This window comes from Panthera uncia, chromosome B4 (genome assembly GCF_023721935.1).
Source record: "Panthera uncia isolate 11264 chromosome B4, Puncia_PCG_1.0, whole genome shotgun sequence".
Classification (NCBI taxonomy): Eukaryota; Metazoa; Chordata; class Mammalia; order Carnivora; family Felidae; genus Panthera; species Panthera uncia.
This window is the reverse complement of record NC_064809.1, coordinates 19,528,250-19,549,677: the sequence shown is the minus strand read 5'-3', so window position 1 is coordinate 19,549,677 and position 21,428 is coordinate 19,528,250. Positions and strand designations below refer to the sequence as shown.

The 21,428-nt window shown below is 38.4% G+C and overlaps 1 protein-coding gene and 1 pseudogene across 13 annotated transcripts in view; one reads left to right on the top strand and one right to left on the bottom strand.

Annotated features, from left to right (window-relative positions):
* MLLT10 (MLLT10 histone lysine methyltransferase DOT1L cofactor) overlaps positions 1–21,428 on the bottom strand; it is a 235,295-nt gene that overhangs the window by 199,409 nt on the left and 14,458 nt on the right. For all 13 annotated transcript variants that reach the window (XR_007456916.1, XM_049626908.1, XM_049626907.1 and 10 more), the window contains exon 2: positions 14,571–14,785. The gene's annotated coding sequence lies outside the window, so the exon portion shown is untranslated. The remainder of the gene's footprint in view (positions 1–14,570; positions 14,786–21,428) is intronic.
* LOC125920593 (uncharacterized) lies at positions 16,191–16,280 on the top strand (annotated as a pseudogene).

The window sequence follows — 21,428 nt, the reverse complement described above, 5'->3', positions numbered from 1 at the left end:
TCTATATGCAACTAATATACCCTTCAAAAACAAAGGTGAAACAGATATTTTCACGTAAAAGGCAGTAAACAGAATCCATCACCAGGAGACATGGACTACAACAAAGGCTAATAGAAGAAGTTCTTCATAATAAAAGCAAATGGTACTAGATGAAAATATAAATCTTTAGGAAGTGAAGAAGAGGACCACAAATGGTAAATATCTGGAGAATATAAAAAATTTTAGTTCTTAAATTCTCAAAACTACAAATGATTATTGAAAGCAAAAATTATAATACTGTTTTCTGGAGGTTATAACGTATAGATCTAACACATATAACAAGAGCATAACTGACAGCAGACAAAGGGTACATCAAACAATCTCTATGGTTGCAAGATTTCTACACATTCAAGAAGTGACATAGTATTAACTGTAAGTGGTACACTATATAAATACACGATAAAAAGGTAAGGAAAGAAGATATTGAAATTGCTAAAGAAATAAATGCTAAAAGGAATAGCTTTACAAAATTGATATATTAAAATTCTAATCTATATGCAGGGGTGCCTGGGAGGCTCAGTCGGTTGAGCGACCGACTTCGGCTAAGGTCATGATCTTGCGGTGAGTTTGAGCCCCTCTTCTGGTTCTAAGTTAACAGCTCAGAGCCTGGAGCCTGCTTCAGTTCTCGGTCTCCCTCTCTCTGCCCTTCTGCTCATGCTCTGTCTCTCTCCCTCTCAAACATAAATAAATAAACTTTAAAAAAATGTTTTTTAATAAATAAAAGTAAAACAAAAGACATGCAAGACCAAAGACTGAAAACTACAAAATGTAGGGAAGAAAAAAAAAAAAACAAAGATGATCTAAATAAATGGAGATATACCTTGTAATTAAAAGGAAGACTTGTGGCACCCAGGTGACTCAGTGGGATAAGTGTCCAACTTCAGCCCAGGTCATGATCTCACAGTTCATGAGTTCGAACCCCGTGTCAGGTTCTGTGCTGACACCTTCAGAGCCTGAAGCCTGCTTCAGATTCTGCCCTCCCCCCACTCTGCCACTCTCCCACTCACGCACTCTCTCTCTCAAAAATAAACAAACATTAAAAATATTTTTTTTAATAGGAAGACTCAACATGTTAACATGTCAGTTCTCCTCAAACTGACCTACAGATTGAAAGCAATGATAATCATAACCCTATCAACCTTTTGGAAGAAACAGAAAAGCTAATATTGTAATTTATATAAAGTGCTTAAGACTTAAAATATGCAAAGCAATCTTGATAAGGATGAAAAAGGTTGAAGGACTTGCAAATCTAACTTCAAGACTTACTATAAAGTACAAATAATCAAACTAGTATTACAATGATATAAAGACAGACAAATATATCAATGGAGCCGAATGAAGACTCCTGCAATAGCCCACTTATGCAGCCAAGTGCTGTTTCACCAAAGCAGTTCAGTAAGGAAAGGGGACTCTTTTCAACACATGGGGCAGAAACAACTGGTTATCCAGATGCAAACAACAGACCCTACAAAACTTAACTTGAGATACATTACAGACCTAAGTATGAATTAACAAAAACAAAGTTTTAGATGAAACAAAGCAAATGACCTTCATGATTTCAGGGTTAGGCAAAAGTGTCTTAGCTCATAGTAGACAATGAAGACAACTGACGGACTTCATCAGACAAATATTTCTGCTCGTCAAAAGCACAGTTAAGTAAATGAGATGGGGTGCCTGGGTTGGCTCAGTCAGTTGAGCGTCCAACTTCAGCTCAGGTCATGATCTCACGGTTCACGGGTTAGAGCCCGGCATCGGGTTCTGTGCTGACAGCTTGGAGCCTGGAGCTTGCTTTGGATTCTGTGTCTGCCCCTTTCTCTGTCCCTCCCCTGTTCACGCTCTCTGTCTCAGAAATAAATAAACATTAAAAAAGAAAAGGAAAGGAGGGAAAAAAACACAGACTTGGAGAAAGTACTTACAAAAACATTTATCTAACAAAAGACTAGTATCCAGGACATGTAAGGATCTTTAAAAAGACAGAATTAAAAAGGGGGGGGGGGGGGGGGGGGAAAATTTTACCAAACTCTTCACAAGGGAAAACACACAAATGGTCAACAAGCAAATTAAAATGTGCTCAACATCACTAGTCATTATGAAAATGTACAATAAAACCATAATAATATCACTTCTAGTCGGGACTGAGTAAAAGGGACCAACTTCAACCTTTTGCATAAGATAACAAAAACCTTAACAAAATGTATATGAAACAACAGCACTGAAGATTTTGGAAAAGTAATGAAGACAGTGATCCTGGGAAACAAAAAACAAACAACAAGAGAGGCCATACATTTGCCTAGCCTACTGCCTTGAGTTTCCAGGCCATGAACAGGCAGAAGGAACCCAGGCAGGGCATGTGGTCTCCCCAAGTTGAAGAAATAATGTTGGGCGTCCAAGAAAGCCAAGGCAGTTAGAACTCAAAAGGAATACTGGCACTGAGGAGAGAGCTAGAAAAAAAGAAAAAGGAAGAGATCTATGGAGGCCTGTCCTAGAAAATACTGAGTAATCAGTACTTGCATGTGAGAGAACTATTCAAGGCCAAGTAGAGAACCACCAGTTGAATCAGAAATAACCCCAGCACCAGAACTCACAGAAGGATGCAAATAATGCTTGTTTCGGAAAGTCAGAATAAAACACCCAATAATTAATACTGCATCAAAGTACTAAGAAGGATTATGCCTCCGAAAGTGGGAAAAGTTAACCCTTAGACTAAACTGAGCTCTGGTCTATCTAAACAAAACATAAAACCAAGACCCAAAAGGGACAAACTTTTCTAATAACCATGTCACAGAACAAAGTACAAAAAGTATTTTTAGGCATACTAAAATAGAGAACAAAACAAGATAAAATTCACAATGATTAAAAATCAATACAAACTTACAAGACATACACACAGAAGCAACAAATTACATCCAATAATGAAACAAGTACCAGTCAAACCAATCTTGAAATGACACATAACAAATTTAGTACACAAATCTTATAAAACAATTATAGTGAATACACTCACTGTTCAAAAAGCTGGCAAAAACACTGAACATGTTAAGTAGAAATATGAATAAGAGTTTTTAAAAATTTGAACTTCTAGTGATGAAAATGACCAAGGTCTAAGATGAAAAATAATACTGGAAAAAAAAAAAAGATGAAAAATATATTGTATAAGATTTACAGCACAAGAAATCAAGTAATAGCTAATAACTAAAATGAAACACATAGAAAAAATACTTTAAAAAATTAACAGAGTATGGGGCACCTGGCTGGCTCAGTAAATGGAGCACATGACACTTGATCTTGGGGTCGTGAGTTTGAGTCCCAAGAGTAGAGTTTACTTAAAAATAAATGAAGAGAGTTTAAGTTAGCTGTAAGATAACTTCAAAAGGCCAAATATACTTGAATTTGGAGCCACTAACAAGGAGATAATGCAGGTGAAAAAAATCAGGAAAAATGTCAACAATTTGCCATTCTTAATGATATTATAAGCACACAGAACAAAAGCACTCTTTAAACACCAAGCAATAGAAACATAATGAAGTGTAAACCATGTGTCAATATATCCAAAGAAAGAAAGAAATGAAAACTAAAACATATAATTACAATTGGCAAAAATCTTTATATATAATATACTTTTAAGTATCTTTAAAGCAGCCAGAGAAACAGTTCATATTACATCATGGAGTATCAAAAAAAGTAAAAATGGTTATATTAATATCACTTAAAGTAGATTTAAAAATCAATATTATCGGGATGCCTGGGTGGCTCAGTCAGCTGAGCATCTGACTTCAACTCAGGTCATGATCTCACGGTTCATGGGTTCGAGCCCCACGTCAGGCTCTGTGCTGACAGCTCAGAGCCTGGAGCCTGCTTCGGGTTCTGTGCCTCCCTCTCTCTCTCTGCCCCTCCCCTGCTCGTGGTCTGTCTCTCTCTCAAAAATAAAATAAACATTAAAAAAAAATTTTTAATCAATATTATCAGAAAAAGGAGGCTTATTTCACAAAGATAGTGGGTTTAACAAAGGTGAATTCTACCAAACATTTAAAGAAGAGTTAATACCTAGTCTTCTCAAACTATTACCAAAAAAAAAAAAAAAAAAAAAAAGGAAGTAAAGCTTTGAAATTTATTTTACAAGGCCAGCATTAACCTGATACAAAAACCAGATAAAGACACTACAAGAAAAGAGAACTACAATCCTATCTAATATAGATGCAAAAATTCTCAACAAAATATTACCAACGGAATCCCACAATAATCAATAAGAATCATTCACCACAATCAAGTGGGATTTTTTTCCTAGGATACAAGTATAGTTCAATATTTGCAAATGAATCAACATGATACATCACATTAATAGGAGAAAGGATAAAAATGATATGATGTCAATAGATGCAGAAAAGGCATTTGACAAAGTACAACATGTATTCATGATAAAAACCCTCAACAAAGTAGGTATAGAAGGAACATTTCTCAACATAATAAAGCCCATATATGAAAAACCCACAGCCAACATCATAGTCAACAGTGCAAATTTAAAAAAAGCTTTTCCTGTTAAGATCAGGGAGGAGACAAGGATGTTCACTCTGACCATTTTATTCAACACAGTACCAAAGTCCTGGCTGCAGCAATCAGACAAGAAAAAGAAACGAAAAGTATCCAAACTGGTAAGGAAGAAGTAAAACTGCCACTGTTTGCAGATGACATGATACTATACATACAAAACTCTAGAGACTCCATCATTTTATTATACTGTAAATGAATTCAGTAAAATCACAAGATAAAAGAATAATAGAGTAATATACAGAACTCTGTTGCATTTCTATACATCAACAACAAAGTAGAGAGGGGGCTCTGGGTGGCTCAGTCGGTTAAGCGGCCGACTTCAGCTCAGGTCATGACCTCACAGTTTGTGGGTCCAAGCCCCACGTCGGGCTCTGTGCTGACAGCTCAGAGCCTGGAGCCTGCTTCAGATTCTGTGTCCCCCCCCCCCCACCCCTCCCCTGCTCACACTCTAAGTAAGCACACATTTTAAAAAAATAAATAAATAAATAAATAAATAAAAGAACAAAACTGGACCACTTTCTTAGTCACCCACACACAAAAAAACTCAAAATAGATTGAAAATCTAAATATAAGACCTGAAACCAGAAAACTCTTAGAAGAAAACATAGGCAGTAATATCTTTGACATCAGCCATAGAAAAATTTTTCTAGATATGTCTCCTCAGGCACATAAATAAAAGCAAGGATAAACTTTGGGACTACATCAAAATAAAATGCTTTCGCACAGCTAAGGATATCCTCAACTAAAAGCAATCCACTGAACGGGGACAATGTTTGTACATGATAAATCTGATAAGGGGTAAATATTCAAAATATACAAAGAGGGGCGCCTGGGTGGCTCAGTCGGTTGAGCGGCCGACTTCGACTCAGGTCATGATCTCGCGGTCCGTGAGTTTGAGCCCCGCGTCGGGCTCTGTACTGACAGCTCAGAGCCTGGAGCCCGTTTCAGATTCTGTGTCTCCCTCTCTCTCTGCCCCTCCCCTGCTCATGCTCTCTCTCTCTCTCTGTCTCAAAAATAAATAAATGTTAAAAAATAAAAATAAAATAAAATAAAATACAAAGAACTTACACAACTCAACACACACACAAAAAAAAATCTGATTAAAAAGTGGGCAAAAGCCCTGAATGTACATTTCTCCAAAGGAGACATACAGAAAAAGAAACCCTCATGCACTGTTGGTGGAAACGCAACGGATGCAGCCATTATGTAAAATAGTATAGTGATCCCTCAAAAAATTAAAAGTAGAAGTATCATATAATCCAGTAATTCCACTTGAATATTTACCCAAATAAAACAAAAATACTAATTCAAAAAGATACATGTACTTCTATGTTTACTGCAGTATTATTTACAATAGCCAACATATGGAAGCAACCAAAGTGTCTATGGATAGATGAATAAAGAAGGTGTGCATGTATGTGTAGGTAATGGAGTATTACTCAGCCATTAAAAAAAAAAAAGAATAAAATCTTTCCATTTGCAACAACATGAATGAATCTAGAGAGTATAATGCTAAAATAAGTCAGCCAGGGAAAGACAAATTCCATATGATTTAGCTTATGTGTGGAATCTAAAAAAGAAAACAATAAGTGAACAAACAAAACATAAACAGACCCATAAATACAAAGAACTGGGGGCTGCCAGAAGGGAAGGTGGGGAATGGGGAGTAAAATGGAAAACAGTAAAGTGTAAGTGGGTAAAATAGACAAGAAGAACAATAATAAAGGTGATTAGATTAATGATTATGTTGATGAGCACTAAGAAATGTATAGAATTGTTGAATAATATTGTACCCCTGAAACTAATGTAACACTATGTTAATTACACTTCCATAAAAAGACATAAAAAAATCAACAGTATCAGGAAAAAAGAGGATCATTTTACAAAGATAAAGGCTTTAACTCATTAAGACAATATCAAAATCCTAAACATTTATTCATCTAGTAACAGCTTCCAACTACATGATGTAATAATAACAGAACTACAAAAAGAAATGGGAAAATCCACAATTATATATGGAGATTTCAACAAACCTCTCTCAATTGATAGAACCAGTAAACAGAAAATCAGTAAGAATATAGTAACTTTGAACAACATTATCAACCAGAAGAACACCATCAAACAAACTGACATTAAGTGACATCGACAGGATACTCTACACAAACTAGCAAAATATTCAAGGACATATGGAAGATTCACCAAGACAGATCTATATTCAGGCCATGAAACAACTACTGATAAATTTTAAAGGTTTCAAGTAATACAAAGAATTTTCTCTGACGAGTAAGTCAAAAAAGAAACCAAAAGAGAAAATTGAATCTATTTTTAAATGAATGAAAATGAAAACAAAACTTACCAAAATCTGTGTAAGGCAGTTAAAGCAATAATTGAGGGGAAAAGTTACAGCACTAAATACCTGTCAGAAATCTCAAATCAATGACTTCACCTTGTACCTCAAGAAATTAAAGGACAAAAAAGAAGAAATAAGGATCAGAGCAGAAATCAATGAAATATAAATCAAAAACAACAGAGCCAACTCATTGAAATCAAAGGCTACACTTCCTCCATTTACTGGATGATGGAGATGTACTTTTCCCTCTTAGGCAATACAAACAAAAACTGTAGACACTATAAATGAAACAAATACATTCTGAAAAATGTTAAGAAGGCAAATTAGCTAGAAACCACAGGACTCAAGGAATAACATGGCACTGAGGTTCCACAGGTTTTCTTTTTGCCTAATATATCCCACTCTTTGATTGGAAGAAGTCAGCAACCCAGAAGCACCGACAAGCACAGAACAGACCCCCCCCCACCCCCAAAAAAAGCTCAAATGAAAGGACTCCTCTCTTTTGCTAGACAAACAACCAGGAAGGGCTCATATTAGCTAGGAAAAGAAAACTTTTAGACAGTGCTGCTCTACTCCAGCACATCACCACAGAAAAAGCTGATCCTACCCACTCCTGCAATGGTCAAGCAAGGAACCTAGACATCCACTCTTGTGAGATTATGAGTCATTCCAAGACTACCCCTGGGGTAGTGTAAGAGCAGAACAAACAGGGAACCAGAATTCTCAACCTCACTGGCTGGTAATGAGCATGTCCCCCTACTGTGTCAATGGAGACAACAAGGGAAGCCTGGACTTTCACCTCCATCTGGCAGTAACAAGGAAACTAATCCTGTCCCTGGGGTGGTGTCAGAACATCTAGCAAGGAGTTAGGAGTTTCACCAACACACAGTGGTAAATGAAGCCATATCCATTGTGGCGATCAGGTAGAGCACCATCATACGCACCTCTGCTTAGCATTAACAAGCAGCCTCCCTCAAATGTCAACAAAGGCCCAAGAGGGAATGTGAACTTCATCCCATATCTGGCATAAGGAGATGCCAACCACAACTCCTCAAATCAGACAAGTGTCAGAAAAAGCCAGCTAAAACAGGTTTGTGTAAGATGCAAAGTCCCATAACATAACACAAAAACGTTCAGGTTTCAATCATTTGTCATAGGGGCACCTGGGTGGCTCAGTTGGTTAAGGATCCAACTCTTGATTTCAGCTGAGGTCATGATCTCATGGTTTGTGGGTTTGAGCCCCACATCAGGCTCCATGCTGGCAGTGTAGAGTCAACTTGGGATTCTCTCTCCCTCTCTCTCTGCCCCTCCCATGCTCGCGCTCTCTCTCTCTCTCAAAATAAATAAAATCATTTGTCGTAACAAAAACCAGAAGATCTCAAATTGAATGAAAAAGACAATCAACAGATGTCAACACGTAGATATTTGTAATTTTAACATCTGACAGAGGTTACAATTATCCTTTTTTTTAATTCTTCTTAAGAGAGACAGCATGAGTAGGGGTGGGTCAAAGAGAAGAGAGGGACAGAGGATCTGAAGCAGGCTCTGCACTGGCAGCAGTGAGCCCAATGTGGGGCTCAAACTCACCAACCATGAGATCATGACCTGAGCCGAAGATGGATGGATACTCAACCAACTGAGCTGCTCAGGCACTCCAGGATGTTAGAATCTTCTGATAAAGATTTAAAAACAAAAAAAAAAAAAATTTTTAACGTTTATTTATTTTTGAAAGCGAAAGAGAAAAAGACAGAGTGCAAGCAGGGGAGAGGCAGAGAGAGAGGGACATACAGAATCCAAAGCAGGCTCCAGACTCTGAGCTGTCAGCACAGAGCCCAATGTGGGGCTTGAACCCACAAATCATGAGATCATGACCTGAGCCAAAGTCGGACGCTTAACCAACTGAGCCACCCAGGTGCCCCCTGATGAAGATTTTAAAGCACCCATAATAAAAATGACTAAATGAGGAATGCCTGGCTGGCTCAGCCGGTACAGCATACAACTCTTGATCTCAGGATTATAAATTCAAGCCCCACACTGGGTGTAGAGATTAAATTAAATCTTTTTTTAAAAAATGATTCCAGGGGCACCTAGATGGCTCAGTCAGTTAAGCATCTGACTCTTGATCTTGGCTCAGGTCATGATCTCACGGTTCTTGGGTCAAGCCTCACATCAGGCCCTACACTGACAATGCGGAGCCTGCTTGGGATTCTCTCTCCCCCTCCCTCTTCCCCTTCCCTGCTTGCATTCTCTAATATATAAACTTTAAAAATATAAATAAATGATTCCATGAGCAATTACAAACACAGAAATGAAATATAAAAAGCCTCAGCAAAAATCTAAAATATAAAGAACCAAATGGAAAATTTTAGAACTGAAAAGTACAATAAACAAAATTAAAAGCTCAGTATGTGACTTCAATAGCAGAATCAAGGAAAGAGAGTAAAAGAATCCATGAGCTAGATGATATAACAATCAAAATTATTCAAAATAAACAACAGGGAAGAGTGTGAAGAAATAAAAATGAACAGATCCTCAAAGACCTCTGGGACCATAACAAAAATTCTTAACATTTATGTCATCAGTCTCAAGAAGAAAAGGAGATATAAAGCGGGACTACAAAAGTACTCAATCAGTTGGGTGACTCAGTCAGTTGAGCATCCAACTTTGGCTCAGGTCATGATCTCACAGTTCATGGGTTTGAGCCCCAGGTCGAGCTCTGTGCTGACAGCTCAGAGCCTGGAGCCTGCTTCGGATTCTGTGTCTCCCTCTTTCTCTGCCCCCCCATCTCTCTCCCAAAAATAAACATTAAAAATTTTTTTAAAAGCAGAAAAAAGAAAAAGTACTCAAACAAAGAATGACTGGGGGCACACAGGTGGCTGAGCATATGACTTTGGCTCAGGTCACGATCTCATAGTTCATGAGTTCAAACCCCACACCGGGCTCTCTGCTGTCATCTCAGAGCCTGCTTCAGATCCTCTGTCCCCCTCTCTCTTTGCCCTTCCCCCCCACTCAAGCTCTTTCTCTCAAAAATAAATAAAACATTAAAAAAAAAGAATGGCTGAAAATGTTCCGTTTTGGTAAGATATAAAACTACAGAATCAAGAAGCTGAGCAAATCTCAAAAGGGATAATTCAAAAGGCAACTACCCCTAAACACATCCTGATTAAACTTCTAAAATCTAAAAACAAGGAAGATATCTTGAAAAGAAGTCAGAGAAAAACACTTTCTTTATACAATAAAATTAACTTGGGAGCAAATTTCTCATCAGAAATCAGAGGCCTGGGGTGCCTGGGTGGCTCAGGTTAAGCATCTGACTTTGCCTCAGGTCGTGATCTCACGGTTCGTGGATTTGAGCCCCACATCAAGCTCAGTGCTGACAGCTCAGACCCTAGAGCCTGCTTTGCATTCTGTGTTTCCCTCTGTCTCTGCCCCTCCCCTACTTGTGCGAGCGCTCACGTGCTCTCTCTCTCTCAAAAATAAACATTAAAAATGTTTTAAATAAATTAATAACAAAAGAAACCACAGAGGCAAGAAAGTGACACAATATTGAAAGAGGAAGTTGTGAAGAAAATGAAAAAAAAAAAAACTCAGTGAAAATCCTAAAACCTGTGGGACATACTAAACCAGTAATAAAAGGGAAATTTATAACCATGCACAGAAAAGTCAGAGTCTCAAATCAATAATCGAAGCTTCTACCACAGAAAACTAAAAAAAGAACAAAATAAACCCAAAGCAAGCAGACAGCAATTAAAAATAAAGAGAAGTCAGTAAAATTTAAACTAGAAAAAAAAAAAAAAAAGAAAAATCAACAAAACAAGGAAGGAGCTGCTTCTCTGAAAAGATCAATAAAATTGATAAACCTCTAGCAACGCTGACAAAGAAAAGGAAAGAAGACAAATCAGTATCAGAAATGAAACCGGGATATCAGCACAGAACCTGCAGACAACAAAAAGATAATCGGGAATACCATGAACAACTTCACACGCATAACTGACAACTTAGATAAGATGGATCCCTTCCTTGAAAAACACAAACTACTCTGACTCACCAATTATGAAACTGGTAATGTGAATAACCCTGTAACTATTTTAAGTTTTTTGGGGTTTTTTGTGGGGTTTTTTTGGTTTTTAGTAATCTCTACACCCAATATGGGGCTTGAACTCATGACCCCAAAATCAAGAGTCATATGCTCTTCCAAATGAGCCAGCCAGAAACCCTAGCCCTGTCACTATTTTTAAATTTTAATTTGTACCTTAAAAACTACCAAAAAAGAAATATGAAGGTCCAGGTAGTTTCAGTGGACAACTGTACCAACCATCTAAAGAATTAACACCAATTCTATACAATCTCTTCCAGGAAACAGAAAAAGCAGCATTTCTCCCAACTCATTCTACAAAGCTAGTATTACTCCAATACCAAAACCATATAGAACATGAAAAGAAAAACTATAGACCAGTATCTCTCATGACTAGAGAGATGCAAAAATCCTTAACAAAATATAAATAGAATCCTGTAACACATAAAAAGAGTTATGGGGCGCCTGGGTGGCGCAGTCAGTTAAGCGTCCGACTTCAGCCAGGTCACGATCTCGCGGTCCGTGGGTTCGAGCCCCGCGTCAGGCTCTGGGCTGATGGCTCGGAGCCTGGAGCCTGTTTCCGATTCTGTGTCTCCCTCTCTCTGACCCTCCCCCGTTCATGCTCTGTCTCTCTCTGTCCCAAAAATAAAAATAAAAAAATAAAAAAATAAAAAATAAAAAAAAAACGTTGGAAAAAAAAGAGTTATGTGTTGGGGCGCCTGGGTGGCGCAGTCGGTTAAGCATCCGACTTCAGCCAGGTCACGATCTCGCGGTCCGTGAGTTCGAGCCCCGCGTCGGGCTCTGGGCTGATGGCTCGGAGCCTGGAGCCTGTTTCCGATTCTGTGTTTCCCTCTCTCTCTGCCCCTCCCCCGTTCATGCTCTGTCTCTCTCTGTCCCAAAAATAAATTAAAAACGTTGAAAAAAAAAAAAATTAAAAAAAAAAAAAAAAGTTATGTGCCATATCGAGCGGGGCTTACTCCACTTAAGTTAAATATTCAAAATCAATGAACGTAATCTACCATATTAACAGGTTTAAAAAAAAAAAAAGTACATCTATTAATGCCAGAAAAAGCACCTAACAAAATTCAACACCCATCCGTGACTTTTTAAAATAAATACATAAGAATAATAAAAAAATAAATAAATAAATAAAATAAAATAAAATAAATACATAAGAATGGGGCGCCTGGGTGGCTCAGTGGGTTGGGCTCAGGTCATAAGCTCATGGTCAGTGAGTTCAAACCCTGCGTCAGGCTCTGTGCTGACAGCTCAGAGCCTGGAGCCTGCTTCAGATTCTGTGTCTCCCTCTCTCTCTGTTCCTCCCTTGCTCGTGCTCTGTCTCTCTCTCCCTCAAAAATAAAGATTAAAAATTTTTAAATAAATACATACACACATACATAAGAAAAATAGGAATACAACGCAGGTAACTTCTTCAACTTCATACAGACATCTACAAAAACCCTACAGTGGTTTTCATCATCTACAAAAAAGCCTACTTAGTGGTTTTCATCATGGAATCAATCCTTTCCCCAAAGGTCTTAAATCTTAAATCCAAACCATGCTGAGGTTTCTAGCCAGAAATTTCACTAAAGGCGTACAAATTGAGAAGGAAGAAATAATAATAACCCTACAAAGAAAATCCCAAGGAATCTATAATAAAACTCCTGTAATTCATATAAGAATTCAGCAAGGTTGCAAAATCTAAGGTAAAAATCAATTGTTACTACCATGCCATGACACCAAATTTAAGCATTCAATACTACTTCTAACTGCTTCCCCAAAAATTAAATACTTAGGTATAAATCCACAAAATGTGTATAGGACTTGTAGGCTGAAAACTACATAAAAGTGCCAAAAGATGGGCACCTGAGTGGCTCAGTCAGTTAAGTGTCTGACTTCAGCTCAGGTCATGATCTTGGCATCCATGAGTTCAAGCCCGGCATCAGGTTCTGTGCTGACAGCTCAGAGCCTAGAGCCTGCTTCAGATTCTGCGTCTCCCTCTCTCTCTGTCCCTCCCCAAGTTGCGCGTGCACGCGTGTACGAGTGCTCTCTCTCTTCCCCCCCCCCCCAAAAAATAAGCATTTTAAAAAATTATTTTAAAAAGGGGTCAGTGAGAAATACAATACTTATAGTAAAAATACTATGGACAAGGGAAAAAAAGTTTCCCTCCACCAACAGTTAAGATACACTACAGGAGGGGTGCCTGGGTGGCTCAGTTGGTTGAGCATCCAACTTCAGCTCAGGTCATGATCTCAAGAGATCAAGAGTCGCATGTTCCATGGACTGACACAACCAAGTGCCCCCACTATTTATCTTTTTATATTTTTGAACCATGTCAATGTATCACCTTACCAAAAACTAAGTTAATTCAAGCTATTGCAATTCTCTAGACAAAAAAAAAAAATTAAAGCTTAAATTATGCCAATGACTAGAGAGGTAAAGAAATCAAATTTAAAAAAATTTTTTAATGTTTATTACTTTTGAGAGAGAGACAGAGAGCAAGCAGGGGAGGGGCAGAGAGAGAGGGAAACACAGAATCGGAAGCAGGCTCTAGGCTCTGAGCCGTCAGCACAGAGCCCGACGCAGGGGTCGAACCCACAGATTGCAAGATCATGACCTGAGCTGAAGTCGGCCACTTGACCGACTGGGCCACCCAGACACCCTGAGAAATCAAATTTAAGATGCCTAGGATACCTAGATACAGATATCCAGAAGGTAATTGCAAATATGGATCTGAAGACTAGAAAAAAATTATTCAGGTGATATTATTAATACTTAGATCCCCAAGCATACATCATAATTTTTCACAGAGTTAAGATAATCAAACAAGCCAGAAAAGCAATCATGTAACTTAAATTTTAAAATTTTTTTTCAACGTTTTTTATTTATTTTTGGGACAGAGAGAGACAGAGCATGAACGGGGGAGGGGCAGAGAGAGAGGGAGACACAGAATCGGAAACAGGCTCCAGGCTCCGAGCCATCAGCCCAGAGCCTGACGCGGGGCTCGAACTCACAGACCGCGAGATCGTGACCTGGCTGAAGTCGGACGCTTAACCGACTGCGCCACCCAGGCGCCCCTGTAACTTAAATTTTAAAGGAAGGAAGGAAGTAACGCCAAACAGAAAACCAAAAGGCAATATGTTTAAAGAGGTTAGAAGAAAGCAGCTTCCCAAAAGTCATGAGAAGAGAGAGTTGCAATGGAGTGATCGGTTTTTACGACGACACTAGTGATCACAGAGCAACTGAGTGATCAGTTTTAAATGCTGACAAGTGGATCAAAGAGAATGAAAACTGAAAAAATGTTGGATTTTCCCATTTGAAGTTAACAGCATAATCAACAACGGCAGACTTAGAGCCAAATGTAATAATATCAAAGGTGAATGAACAGGAGTTTGTGATATCTTATGCACTTATTTCTTTACACTCAAATTTTTTTCAGAAAAGGATCTGAGGCAGTGCACACATTAACAACCTGTATTATAACAACAAAAAATAGAAGAATGAACATTGAAAGCCAGTATGAAGGTCATCCCCCTGATTTAGGGAAACTGCTCTTACCCCTGACTCCAACTATGTAGTTCTAGTGAGGGTTGCCATTCATAGTACCCTCCCCACTCCAGCCACAGGGATGGTGGGTACATGATCCAAGACAGGCCAATCAGAGTCCTTCCCAGGATTCTTCAAGAGAGCCCCTTCTTCTGGTAGAAGGGGCTGGGAAGATGAGAGCCAAGAGCTGCCAGCAGTCATGGTTCCAGCCTCATGAAGTAGAGAGTCTGTAGTATGAGAGAATGAAATCAACACGCAGAGAAACAGAGATAAGAGGTGAAGTCCTAAACTCCACAGGAGGAGAAGGAAGAAACAAACATACTAATAATCAGATTAATATAACTGATGTAACTAAAGACCAGATTTGGTTCTGGGCTACCTGATAGCCAGAACAAAAAGAAAAACAGAATGTGCATCACCAGAGCCATCAAAAAGGAGGAAATATACCAAATCCTCAAGGGAGTCACTTTTCCTGATGCTAAGTTATTAAAAGAATTTCTTGTACACGAACTTTTATATAAGGATTACTAAAAGACGAAATGGACAAGTGTCCATGATGAGAGTCTTACAGCAAATACAGATTTCATACACAACTGCTTAAAATGACAACAAAGTTGTATCTCAATCATTATGTACAACTAAGAGGCTAGACTATACTAGACAGGTGAAGCAGAAGTATCAACTACAGCTTTATTCTTCCAGGAAGCTCGCTAGGGAAAGAGAAAAGACAAGAAATGAAAAGGGAAAAATGTAAAGGGAAAGCAGAATCCATGGGAAGATTCAAAAATGTCTGTAAAGTGAGTAGGGGAAACAAATCAAGTAAAAAGGACAGACTAAAACATAAAACAAGACCCTGGAAGAAATGGGAAAAGACCACATCATGAGCACAGGTAGTTTATTCCACCCTCCTTCCTAGAACTCCAGTAAGTGAGGTAAAAGGACATAAAGTCACAAATAGAAAAAGAACATAAGAGAAGACAACAGCTATAAAATTTTGGAAACTAGAAAGGAGACAAGGAGTAAATGACTTAACAAATCAGAAAAGGTTGCTGCAATAAGATAAGCCCAAAAGCAATGTATCTTAGACTACATAGCACCAGAAACTGGAGAAACTTTAGGTACCAGGCACTAGGGGGTAGGAGTCACACATGCACACTGCTGGTGTATGTATCCAAAAAGAATGCGTTCAGGTGAAGCTAAAAAGGAGAGACAGGATATACTGAAAAACAACCAAACTCCCCTCTAATCTACTTCTCAACTACCCCCATCCTCAGAAACTGCAGAAAGGGTAAATGAGGAAATCTGGATTTGAGGATACCAAGCACAGCTGAGGAAAGGGGTACCATACTGAAAAAGAAGAATTAACTGAAAATCTAATTGTAAATAGGAAATTCCAGCAAACATCTGGCTCAAAGAATACTGGTAACCAGGTCTGTCAATCCCAACCAGATGAAAGAGTTCCCTCTCAATAAACTAACCAGCTGGTGGTCTCCTAATAAAAGAATCCAGTTAGATCACCTAAAATGAAGGCAATCAGCAACAATCCCTGCCCACACACACAGAGCTTCCAATCTCAAATAGGTGCCTAAGAGTCACCACACTTTTTTAAAGGAATTCTTTTATTTATTTTTTATCGCTTCTCAGCCTTTTGGCTAAGATCAAGTGTAGGAATTCTTTTATTTTTTTATTAATTTTTTCTGAGAGAGAGAGTGCGCACACACGAGTGTGGGAGGGGTAGACAAAGTGGAAGATGGAGATCTTAGGCAGGATCCAGGCTGGGCGTGGAGCCCAACACCCGGCTCAATCTCACACACAACCTTGAGATCATAACCTCAGCCTAACTCAAGAGTCAGCTGCTTAACTAACTGATCCACCTAAGCACTCCCAAGAGTCACCAGATTTTTAAGCAAAGTCTCTAACAGGACAGGCCAAAACAACAATACAAAGAATTTCTGAGGAAGAGAGTCCCAGGAGCAGAAGAAAACTTCAGAAAACTGACACAAAACAAAAATAAAAAAACCTGGTTAATACCTTCACAATGAAGGAAAATACAACATTCAAGAGATATTCCATACTCATGGAATGGAAGAGGCAATGTTGTTAAAATATCCATACTACCCAAAGCAGGCTATAATCCCTATCAAAATACCAACATTTTTCACAGAACTAGAATAAAACTAAAATTTGTATGGAAAACCACAAAAGACTAAATAGCCAAAGCAATCTTGAGAGAGAAGACCAAAGCTGGAGGTAACACAATCCCAGAGTTCAAGATACATTACAATGCTATAATAATCAAAACAGTATGCAACAGCACAAAAACAGACACACGGATAAGTGGAACAGAAGAGAGAGCTCAAAAATAACCCGACGCTTATATGGTCAAGTAATCTCCAACAAAGAAGGCAAGAATATACAATGGAGGAAAGACAGTCTCTTCAACAAACGGTGCTGGGAAAACTGGACGGCTACATGCAAAAGAACAAAACTGGACCCCTTTTTAGTCACAAACAAAAATAAACTCAAAATGGATTAGATCAAAATTTGAGACCTGAAACCAGAAAACTCCTAAAACATAGACAGTAATATCTTTGACATCAACCATAGAAACATTTTTCTAGGTAGGTCTCCTTAGGGTGAAAAAAAAAAACAAAAATAAATTATTGGGACTACATCAAAATAAACCCTTTTGTACAGCAAAGGAAACCCTCAACAAAATGAAAAGAAAAGGCAACTCACTGAATGGGAAAAAATATTTGCAAATGATGTATTTGATAAGGGATTAATAGGCAAAATCTATAAAGAATGGGGGTGGCCTGACTGGCTTAATCGATAAGAGCATGTGACTCTTAATCTCAGGGTCATTAGTTCAAGGTCCATGTTGGGTGTGGAACCTACTTAAAAAAATAAAAAATTAAAAAATATGCTAAATGAAAAAAAAGAACTTAACACCAAAAAATCCAATTTAAAAATGGACAGAGGTTGAGGCGCCTGGCTGGCTCATCTGGTGGAGCGTGCGACTCTTGATCCCAAGAGTTTGAGCCCCACGTTGGGTTTAGACATTACTTAAAAATAAAATATTTTTTAAAAATGGGCAAAAGACCTGAAACAGACATTCTTCCAAACAAGACATACAGACTGAACGACAAACACAATAAAAGATGTTCAACATCACTCATCATCAAGGAAATGTAAATTAAAATCACAATAAGAAATCATTTTACACCAGTCAAAATGGCTAGTATCAAAACCACAAGAAATAACAAGTGTTGGCAAGGATATGTATGGAGTAATGGGAACCCTCGGGCACTGTTGGTGGCAGTATGAATTGGTGCAGCCACATTGGAAAGCAGAATGGAGGTTCCTCAAAAATTAAAAATAGATTACCATATGACGTAGTATTTCCACTACTGAGAATTTACCCAAATAAAATGAAAACACTAATCCAAAAACATATACACACCTTTATGTTTACTGCAGTATTATAATAGCCAAGATAACAGAAGCGACTCAAGTGTCCATGGAAAAAGAATGAGCCATAAAAAAAGAATGAGACCTTGCCATTTGCAACAACAAGGATGGTCCTAGAGGATATAAGGCTAACTAAAATAAGTCAGAAAAAGACAAATACCATATGATTTTGTTTAAATGCAGAATCTAGGGGCACCTGGGTGGCTCAGTCAGTTAAGCAGCCGACTTCGGCTCAGGTCATGATCTCACAGTCCGTGAGTTGGAGCCCCGCGTCGGGCTCTGTGCTGACAGCTCAGAGCCTGGAGCCTGTTTCAGATTCTGTGTCTCCCCCTCTCTGACCCTCCCCCGTTCATGCTCTGTCTCTCTCTGTCTCAAAAATAAATAAACGTTAAACAAAAATTAAAAATAAATAAAAATAAAAATAAATGCAGAATCTAAACAAATGAAGAACAAAGAAAATAAGCAAAAACAGACCCTGAGGGAATGGGCAAAATGAGTGAAGAGGAAGTAGGAGATACAGGCTTCCAGTTATGGAATAAGTCACAGGGATACAAAGGCACAGCAGAAGGAATATATTCAGTGATTGTGTAACAGCACCGTAGGGTGACAGATGGCAGCTACACTTGTGGTGAGCACAGCATAACACAGAGAGTCGTGGAATCACTATGTTGCACACCTGAAACTAATGTAAACTTGTATGTCAACTATACTTCAACTAAAAAACAAAGAAATAAAGACATCCAAGAAATAAAACCAGAAGATAAAGAATAAAAAACAGAACATAAGAGAAAAGCATAATAGACTTTAAAAATCTAAGTGAAGGGTCAGAAGACAAAGTAAGGAATTGCCTCAAAAAGTAGAACCAAAGGGGCGCCTGGGTGGTTCAGTCGGTTAAGCGTCCGACTTCGGCTCAGATCATGATCTCAAAGTTCATGGGTTCAAGCCCCACATCAGGCTCTGTGCTGACAGCTCAGAGCCTGGAATTTCCTTCATATTCTGTGTCTCCCTTTCTCTCTACCCTCCCCTGCTCATACTCTCTCTCTCTCTGAAAAATAAACATTAAAAAAAAAAAAAAAAAAGTAGAACCAAAAAAAAAACTTAAACAAAATATTAAAAATTGGAAAATTAGTTCAAAATGACCAACATCTTACAGAGAACAAACTGAGGGTTGATGGGGGCTAGGGAGAGGGGAAAGTGAGTGATGGGATTTGAGAAGGGCACTTGTTGGGATGAGCACTGGGTGTTGTATGGAAACAAATTTGACAATAAATTATGTTTAAAAAAAAAAAAGGCCAACATCCAAATAAAGAAACATACAGGGATGCCTGGGTGGCTCAGGCAGCTAGGCGTCCAACTCGATTTCAGCTCAGGTCATGATCTCAGTGTCATGAGATCAAGTCCAGCATCCAGCTCTGCACTGGGCATGGGGCCTGCTTAAAATTCTCTCTCCCTCTGCCCCTCCAACCACCCCTGCACACACACGCATGCTCTCTAAATAAAAAAAAAAAGTTAAAAATACTCAACATCATTATCAGGGAAATACAAATGAAAACCACAATGACATACCACCTCACACCAGTCAGAACAGCTAAAATTAACAACTCAGACAACCACAGATGTTGGCAAGGATGCAGAGAAAAAGGATCTCTTTTGCACTGCTGGTAGGAATGCAAACTGGTGCAGCCACTCTGGAAAACAGTATGGAGGTTCCACAAAAAGTTTAAAAAAAAGGGCGGGGGCGCCTGGGTGGCTCAGTTGGTTGGGCGTCCAACTGCGGCTCAGGTCATGATTTCAGGTTTTTTAGTTCAAGCCCCTCTTCAGGCTCTTTGCTGACAGCTCAGAGCCTGGAGCCTACTTCGGATTCTGTGCCTTCCTCTTGCTCTGCGCCTTCCCCACTGCCCACCTCCCCCCCCCACTGCTATCGTTTTGTCTTGCTCTTAAAAATAAACAAACATTTGAAAAAAAAAAAGTTAAAAATAGAACCACCTTCCAATTACACTACTAGGTATTTATCCAAGGGATACAGGTGTGCTGTTTCCAAGGGGCATATGCACCCCAATGTTTATAGCAGCACTATCGACAATAACCAAAGTATGGAAAGAGCCCAAATGTCCAACAACAGATGAATGGATAAAGAAGATGTGGTATATATATACAATGGAGTATTACTTCGCAATCAAAAAGAATGAAATCTTGCCATTTGCAACAACATGGATGGAACTAGAGGGTATTATGCTAAGCGAAATTAGAGAAAAATATCATATGACTTCACTCATGTGGAATTTAAGATACAAAACAGATGAGAAGGAAAGCAAAAATAATATAAAAACAGGAAGGGGGACAAAAATAAGAGACTCTTAAATATAGAGAACTAAGGGTTGCTGGAGGGGTTGTGGGTAGGGGGATGGCTAAATGGGTAAGGGGCACTAAGGAAGACATTTGTTGAGATGAGCATTGGGTGTTATACATAGGGAATGAATCACTGGAATCTACTCCTGAAATCATTATTGCACTATATGCTAACTAACTTGGATGTAAATTTTTAAAAAATTTTTGATTAAAAATAATAAGAAAAAAGAAAATAAAGAAAAATACTGAAAAAAATAACAGAACTGATGAAATCATCAAAGAAATAATTTTTAAAAGTTCTACTATTGACCAAACTTAAGTTCCCTAACATGATTTGCCAAATCAAAAGGGCCATTGTATGCCTAATACAATGAGTGAGGAGAAACACACTACCATGAAAAATATCAGAAATAACCTGGATAAAAAAATACTAAATCCAGAGAGAACAATCACATACAAAATATTAGAAATCAGGACTTTACAACATTTCTTAACAGAAACATGAAAGCTAAAAAGCAAATTGCCAAAATTCTAAAGGAAAATGATTTCCAACCAAGAATTCTATATTCAGCCAAACTATCAATCAAGATGATAAAGCCAACAATTTTATCAAACCTGAAAAACCTTTAAAAAATTATTCCTCACACACCATTTTCTATGAAGTTGCTAGAGATGCCCACCGAAACAAGAAAATAAACCATTAGAGATGAAGAAATGGGGAAGTGAGGTGTTACAAAACAGAATCCAAAATAAGCAAGAAACAAAGAAACTCCCAAGATTATAGTGAAGGGAAGATCCAGACCTAAAGAGAAACCAGCCCAGATGACAGCAGGGAGATGGTACCCAGAAGGTCTACTGATTTAAAAAAGAAAGGAAAGAGGAAAGTGAAAAGTGAAAGAGGAGGGAGAAGAGGAGGCAGAAGGAGAAAGAAAAGAAGGGGAGAAGAAAAGAAGGCGGAGGGAAAGAGAAAGAAGAGGGAGGAAGAGGGAAGGGGGAGGAAGAAGAGAGGAAGAGGATGGAGAGGAAGAGGATGGAGAGGAAGAGGATGGA